Genomic DNA, 8,629 nt, shown 5'->3' on the forward strand with positions numbered 1-8,629 from the left:
CTGGTATCACCTATATACTTTCCACAGCTTAGGTGAGGAAAGGCAGCAAGGAGCAGGTAATACATGACAAATCCACACCAGCAATTTTTTCTTCCACAATGTATCCAAGTAGAAGAACAAAATTGTATGTGGTATCAGACAGTTCATGTACAAACTTCATTTTCAAAAATAAAAGAATGCATTATTAGTATATACAAATTCAATGAATTATCACAGGTCAGGGAGGTTATATTTAGAGGATTAATTTTCACAAAGGCAATAGAAAATCTAATCTACTTTGATAGAGGAGTGAAGAAACATAATTCTTAATGACACACATGTTAACAAGTGTAGTTTTCCATAACAAATATAAATTACTTATAAATTAACAAGTAAGTGAGCACTCCTTGAAAAGCAACCATTAAACCAACTTCTGAATATTACAGAAAAAGAATTTCTCTCTTTTTAGTAAAAAAAGTACAAAAATTCAACTTAATGATGACTTGAAAAAGAATAAGTGTTGATTTAACTCACACTTCATAATGAATGATTGGTAAATAATCTCTAAATCTCTGTCTTACCAAAAGTAGTGCCTTCTCCATCCCCCAGAGCATTCATGTCAATAACTTCACTAAATGTTTTTTATTAAGTATTCTTGAAATGTGTGGTCAAAGGATTCAACTGCTACTTTAACCATGGATAAATAATGTGATCCGTATAGTTTATTATTTTATCTTACAAAAATTAATATCTGACAATTTACTTTAGTATCACACACCACAGAGCCCAGTGTTCTATCAACAGCAGAGCAAATGGCTCCCTGAGCCAGCTATGGAGTCGGAACTCTGTTATGTCCATACAGAACTCTGTTATGTGTGTGCATTGCTAAATTCTACCTGATATAAAAAAAGTGTTTCTCTCTTCTTGGATGTTAAACTTCAGAATTCATTCCCATATACAAGATGTGTCCAGAGAATATCCAGCCATATAATATAAAAAATAAAGACATTTTTTAAAAAAAGATACAAGAAATATTGTACATAGGACAATGATGCCTCAGTCCCCTTTAAAGTAGGCACCTTAGGACCTCAAACAGTGCTCCCCTTTGCCATCAGCTGCCCATTGTATTTTCCTGAATCTCACTGATGATATGAAATCTCTTCCCTTTCAAAGGTAATTTTAGTTTTGGGAAAAGTCAGCAGTTGCAGGGCACCAAATCTGGGCTGTAAGGGGGTGGTGAGTCACCAGAGGGATTTGATGTTTTCCAAAAAACATGACAGTGAGCAGATTCACTGTCATGATGAAGCTGCCAATCACCAGTTGCCCATGGCTGCAGCCTTCCGAATCATCAAAATAGTTTCCATGGAGGGATGTTCAAGCTTAATGCAAAATTTGATACAAATTCATTGTTCTACTCACTCAATAATTTTGAATGAGATGAACACACGGTACCTGTGCTCACTCAGTGGCATCTACCACCACCACTGACTAGTACACTGAAGCCGTTATTGTTCACGCATGCACATTCCAGTCCACTCTCCCTGGCTGCCAGGTTACATCAGTGTCACACAAATCATTCTCATTCTATTAACAATGATTGGACTTTTTCTGGGCAGACCTTATTACTTACATTTTTGTTCATATAAATGATCAAAGTTGTAAAATTATTTTGTTTTGTTTGCCTCTCACTTCCCTCCAGATTAGATTTTACAGTTGGCCCTCTGGGTCTTGTTGGGATCTTGCTCTGCCTATATGTCTGGTTGTTTGAAGGGAAATAGGCAAAAGGGGAATTGTGCTCATTTTGTAAGGTAACTCCCATAAATGAGGGAGGTATGTCTTCAAGCAAGGGAGGATGTACCTCATCAAACACGGGGAGAGATGAGCTTAAGTTATCAGTAAAGGCTCACTGAGGGGTGAGAGTCCTTCAGTTACTCAAACTGATCCCTATCTAAATTGTCGAGAACTACTCTTACCTAATAAACACCCTAAAATTCACAATATTTTTTCACAGTTATGCTATTACTTTATTAATTCAAAAGCACTTTACAAGAAAATATAAGTATGGCTTCCAATAGGAACATTACATCTGAACTTGATACCAAGCTCACGGATTTTAGTTTTGCAAGGAAAAACAGGCTTTCATGTTAAACAACAATTTGTAACCAAAACTTTAATCCCAAGGATTCTCACAAAACATATTACAAATGACAGCATGAAAACAACTTTTGCACAGTAACTCAAAGTTCAGCTCTACAATGTATCCGTAAACTGTCAGGACACTGGTATCTTGAAGTCTCAAATTCAAATTTCCAAATGAATAATGTTACAAAGAACTATGTATTCATATACAGCAATCACATAAGAAATTTTTTACCTAAAGCAAAGAAAGGTAAACTAACTTTCTTGAATATTCTTAGGTTCTATACTAACTGGACAACCTCTGACCAGTGTAAAGACCAGTCGAATTTTTTTAAACCTCTAATCTAATTTAAGGGTGCAGCTTTAATTTTTCCTGCTGGCTTGTGTTCACAGCAGTTTCTGAAAGCTGCTTGTTCTATTATCGCTGCATGTTATATCCCAGCTATGCAAAGTCTTAAATTCAGCTTTTGCCAGTTTAGTTGCCATAATACTATACATCACACACTTTAGCTGGGAGGAGTTAAGAAATTTATTATCAGTCTATGCAAGACTAAAGTTCAAAGCAAAACCAATTTTGCTTAAGGGAACATTGTAAAGTAACAATTCTTGGCATTACATGCCTCATATGATCCATTTCAAACCATAGAGAATTACATCTTTATGTGGCTGTTCCAAGACAAAGGTGAACAGCTAAAACATCTTAAAAATGCACCAGGCTTATGAAGTCTCAAACAAAACTTGAATTTTCTGTACATGCTCCTGTCAAATGAAGTTATTTCCTGTACACCACTCCTCTTGAAAACTGGTCTTCTATTTCCTTTCATTTGACCTAGATCGGCTACAAGACCTGGAGAAAGATGGGGACGGCTTGTGATTTCTCTACCGAGACAGTGATCTCTCTCTTCTCCTATCTCTAGAAAGGGACCTGCTGGGGCTGCGGGAGCAGCTTCTCTGTCTTGGAGATCTGCCACGAGGGGGAGGACTTCTCCTCTGATAATCATCTCGAGGGCAACGACCCCAAGAGGGAGGTGGGCCAGGATTTCGACTTCTCATTTTACCAGTCGACAGTTCCACTCTCGGCAGCCATGTAGTGTTCTGCCATCTAGCTCTCGGACAGCATCAGCTGCATCTCGGGGATCTTCAAACTCAACAAAAGCAAAGCTGGGAGGGTTTCTAGCAACCCACACACTTTGGAGTGGTCCCAAATAGCCAAAAGCTCGTTCCAATTCAGTCTTGTTACTATTGTTTCCCAGATTACCTACATAAACCTTACAATCCAAGGGACAGGAATCATGATGCATTTCGAGATCCTGAATTAGGGATGCGGCGGCTTAAATCCACACACCTTCCAACTGCTCTTCCGCTCTCCTCCGCCCCACTCCCACGGATGGCATCTCCTGCCCGGCGTCCTCGAAATGGCCTAAAATTCGCAGTATTGACCAGATCAGGCTATGGATTCACATACCAGTGTATTTCAGCAATGTGCAGCATCAAATATTTACTCTGACTTAGTTAAGCCACCTTAGCTCTATAACTTACAAAAGATGAAATTTCTGTTGAAATAGTTGTGGGAAATCTCTTGTTTTCATGCATGCTTTGTGACGAGAATTTCCAGATTGGAGTTTGGTTATTATTCTTTAAGCTGTACAGCATTACTAGAACTAGCCATTTTGCTCTACATTCTTTGAACTCTACTTGCTTTTATAGTGCTATGTGACAACTGTAATATGGTCCCTCTAAACCTTGACCTCAATAAGCACTTCAGTCAAGGTGACTACTGATGATAATTTAATTACTTTCTGGGCCACTATTTGGAGTTGGTTTTCAGAGTATTGTCACTGGATGTCAATGGGATTTGCATGAGCTTTGTCAAACCCAGTACAGATGACCAATCCCAAATTCTCTATTTCCTTAAGGACTTTCCCTTAAAACTCATTCTTTCATGACAGAATCTAGCCACCTAGGGTTCATGATTGTAAGAAAAAAAACAAACTCTGGTTAATTTAAATAGAAATTGAATTTTTTAGATGGGATCAGTGGGACACATGGAGAACACAGGCTTTGACATCAGATGGTGCAGTGTCCAGAGAAGGCAAAATAGAGGAACACAAGGAACACAGACAAGATAACAGACAGAATAATCACAGCAGTGCCTCTAGCACAGCTACCACTTAACACATACCACCATGGTGTCTTGAATGGATGCTCCCTTTACCAATTTCTCATCTTTCCTTAAATATCTGACTCATTTCCTAAAGAGTCAAAGTCGTGGGTGGGAACTTCTAACCAGACAAGCCTATGTCCATATCTCTTTTTGGGGTTCAAATTAATTGCACTTGAAATACAAAGAAAAGTATATGGACACTGTCTTGCCATGAATAGTCAAGCTTATTACTTACACTAGCCATATGCAGAAACAAAATATAGAAGAAAATATTTTATTCTGTGTAGAATAAAAACTAAAATGTGTTTGAATAAATATAACATAAATTGTACAGAATTTTTTATGAGAAAAACCACAAAATTTTACTGAATGACATAAAATAAGATCTGAATAAATAGTGATATATACCATGTTTTTAGAATAAAAAAATCCCTGGTATAAAATTACTTACACTCTTATTATGTTTTATCTTTCAATCCAAATAAATTACAATAAATTTGGATCTCTTTCCAGTAACCTTAGTAAGCTGGTTTTATAACCATACAAGGAAATATATGAGAATTGCCAGGACAATTTTGAAAAATAAAATAATGGCATGGCACTCAACTACCATATACTAAGAATAATTACAAAGATATATAAATTAAAATCACTAGCAAATAAATGCAATAGAATACAGGTCCTGAAGTTTTTATGTACATATGGAAATTTAAGGTCTAAGAGGAGCATTGCTTCAAGTCAGTAGGAAAGAATACACACTAGATCAATTCTATGGAAGCAATCTGCTAACAATTTGGAACAAATTATTAGTTCTTTATCTCATACCATTTACAAAAATGAATTCTACTTAGATGAAACATTTAAAAATCCTATAAAAAGAAAATGTTCATTTACATCCATAAGAAAATTCTTAAGAAGCATAGCAAATGTGAAAACACTAATACATTTGATAACAAAATTAAAATTTCTGCTTGATGTGAGACATCACCATTCATGTTAAAGGAAATGCTAGCCTGAGAAAATAATATTTTCTATCCAAAATATTAAAAAACATATATAAAGTGTGAAAGTAAAGAACAATGAGCCCAACATAAAAAATGAGAAAAATATGTGAGAAGGCAATTCTGAAAAGAGAAAAATTTAAATGATTAATAAAGCCTACAAAACATGCTTAATTCTCTTAAAAACAAGAAGACAAGATAGCAACAGAATACCATTTTCACCTACTGCATAGTGAAAATTAAAGCGTCATCAAAGGCGTGGGAATGGGGCCCTCACGGCATTCTCACTATAATATAATAAGTACCTAAAACATATTCAAGGCCAATTAAATAGTATCTGTTAAATTTAGCATGAGCTTCCTGAAAATCTTTTTTTATTCCTCACCCAAGGATGTGCTTATTGATTTTACGGACAGAAGAAGATAGGGAGAGAGAAAGAGAGAGAGAAACATTGATATGAGAGCAAAACACTGGCTGGTTGCCTCTTGTACATGCCTCATCCAGGGACCCAAGCCCCACCCTAGGCATGTGCCCTGATGGGGAACTGAATTCACAACCTTTTGGTTTATGGGTCAAAACTCCAACTAACTGAGCCACACCAGCCAAGGCTAAATGCCTGCTCCTTAATATCAGCTCTAGTGAAACACTGATTTATATGCACAACAGATATAAATAAGGATATTTATTACAGCAGTGCTTATAATATCAAAAATTTAAAGTAATCTCAATGTTTTTTTCAATAGGAGAATTACTAAGTACATTACAGGAATGTTTGGTAGCATTAAACAGTAGATGTTGAGCAAAAAAGCAAGCTACAAAAGAAAACATATATATTGAAATATTTATGTTAAAATCATATGCAATATACAAACTCTATTTCCATGTGCTTATTTATATAAAAAGTTGAGAAAAATCATACATTGAGCTGATAAATTGGTTGCTTCAGAGAGAGGAATAGAAATGTATATAGTAGTTTAGGACTATTTTAAATATATTTCTGGTTTACTGTTTTTAAAATAATATATTCATCTATTGCCTATTTCATTAAAAATTACATTATATTTTAAAACAATAACCTTATGGATTAAATTGTTGAAGGAAATAGCAAAATGTGTTAATACAATAATGCTAGAGTCCCTGAGTACATGTTTTAGACATGTAAAGAGTTGAACTACATATACAAAATTGTTTTTCTCACTGAAGTCGAGTGAACTTTTTTTGACAATTAGAAGAAAGATTCTCACATGAATTTTTGAAATAAGGAGTAGCCAAAGAACTTATATGCATGACCTACGGACATGAATAATGTGGGGGGATTGCCTGAGGGAGTAGGGGTGCTGGGTGGAGGGGGGCAAAGGGAAAATTCAGGACAACTATAATAGCATAATCAATAAAATATAATTTAAAAATAAAGGAATGTGATACTGCTTCTTCATGTAATTGATAACGTCAATAAAGACCATTTATGTTACATCAAGCAGTCTACTCAAGGAGTAGATCTCAACAATATACTAAGTATTTTGCCTGGGCCAAAGCTACCATTCAGGGCTAAAAAGTGCATAATTTTTAACATCCATGATTACATGTGAAGACTTTTATTTTTTTATCAAGAACAAACAATGCTGTAAAGACTTTATGCCCAATAACCTGACTTTTCCCACTTTTCCTATGTGATTATTTTTTCATTCATTGAAGAAATAAATTTATGAAGAATCCGGGACCTCATTTTTAAACCACATCCAATTAATGACACAAAATGTCATGAAATACATTGCAGTGATGAATGCAACCAAGTCTGAGAGTAGGCGTTCACCCACTGGCTTTCCACAGAGGAGTACTCACCCTTCCAACATCTGTCTGTGCTTCTTGGAGAAGTATCTGAGAGATTTCTGCAGGCTGTTTTGGTGAGAATTCACTCTACCTTTCCTGAGACTTTGTTGGATCAAAATATTCACAACCAACTATCAAACACTTGATACCATTTCAAAGGCCGCCTGCAAATTAGGATTCTTTGATTTAATAGAAATAAAAAATAAACTATCCTAAACGTTGAATGTGACCTAAAGTTTAAGCACACCATCATCAAGCCCAATAGATAAACTCTGTTAAAAGGGATGGGAAACATCATCCCTCTAAGTTGGGGGCTAGAAAGTATCTTCCATAAAAGGCCAGGTAGTTTACTTGGGCTTTGCAGATCATAATTCTGCCATTGTACCACAAAAAACAGCCACATACAATACCAAAATAAATGTATGTGGCTATGTCTCAATAAAGTTTTGTTTATGGGCACTGAAATTTTATTTTCTATGGCTTTAATGTATCATGAAGTAGTATCTTTCTTTTGTTTGTTTGCAACCATTAAAAAACACAAAAGTCATTCTTTTGCATGGGTCATGCAAAAGCAGAAGACAAGTTGTACTTGGCCTTGGGCCATAGTTTGCCTGCCCTTACTCTAAATTATAGAAAATGATTACTGAGGTTCCAACTACCATTTACTTTTTCCTGTTGCGTTGTCATAATAGTTTTCCAATTTGTCTAAAGTGAGTGGTTTTTGTGTGGGCCAACTGACAAGTGGTTCATGAAGATGAGAACAAATAACTGCTTGGATCGTGTGACCTTGGGTAAGTTTATTTGTATATAATCACAGCATTTACCCTCAGAGACCTTTTTGATGAATAAATAAAACAGAGCATGGAACTCATTCAGGGCAGGTGCCTGGTGCACAATAAGAATTCAATAAATGAGAGATTATTGATAGGTTGCAAGTCTCTGTTCCCATGGGCTAGCATATCCTTAATGTAAAAACAGATGCTCTAGCTCCAGCCAGCAGATTTCTAATATCCCCCTCCCCTGAGTTCATCTAACTCCACTGATTCGGATTTCTCTACCCTTTAGGAAACATCTAACAATAATTCAACTGCTCAGTCTAGTTTCAGGTAGTCTCCGGCTCTGTAGTATTAATGTGTAATTTTAAATACTCATTTTGGCCACTAAGTGAGCGTGCATCCCAAAAGTTGAATCCGCTTGTGGTATAATATTCTAAAACTAAAGTTTCTGGGGCTGCAGAGTGAGAGTCGGGAGCTGAAACTTGGTAAATCCACCAAGGTAATGAGAGGTCTGGATTATCATCCAGACATCACTGCCTACACTCCCCCCTTTCTCCCCCCCCCCACCTGTCTCCAGGTGCTGAGTAAGCTGTTCTGGCTACGATTTCCCTCTGGGCCTTGGTGCTCACTGAACTCCAGATTCTCTGCTTGGGAGCTAGATGTTTCTATTTAAGGGCCAGGAAAGCATTAGGTGATCAGGTGAGGAGTTTTTAGTAATCACATTGCATTACAGAGCAGCT

The 8,629-nt window shown here is 36.3% G+C and overlaps 1 pseudogene; it reads right to left on the bottom strand.

The window, feature by feature from the left end:
• Positions 1 to 2,561: 2,561 nt before the first annotated feature.
• On the bottom strand, positions 2,562 to 3,463 carry LOC119043967 (serine/arginine-rich splicing factor 3-like; annotated as a pseudogene).
• Between the last annotated feature and the right edge of the window lie 5,166 nt (positions 3,464 to 8,629).

This window comes from Artibeus jamaicensis, unplaced genomic scaffold (genome assembly GCF_021234435.1).
Source record: "Artibeus jamaicensis isolate MK-2021 breed Jamaican fruit bat unplaced genomic scaffold, CSHL_Jam_final contig_402, whole genome shotgun sequence".
Taxonomy (NCBI): Eukaryota; Metazoa; Chordata; class Mammalia; order Chiroptera; family Phyllostomidae; genus Artibeus; species Artibeus jamaicensis.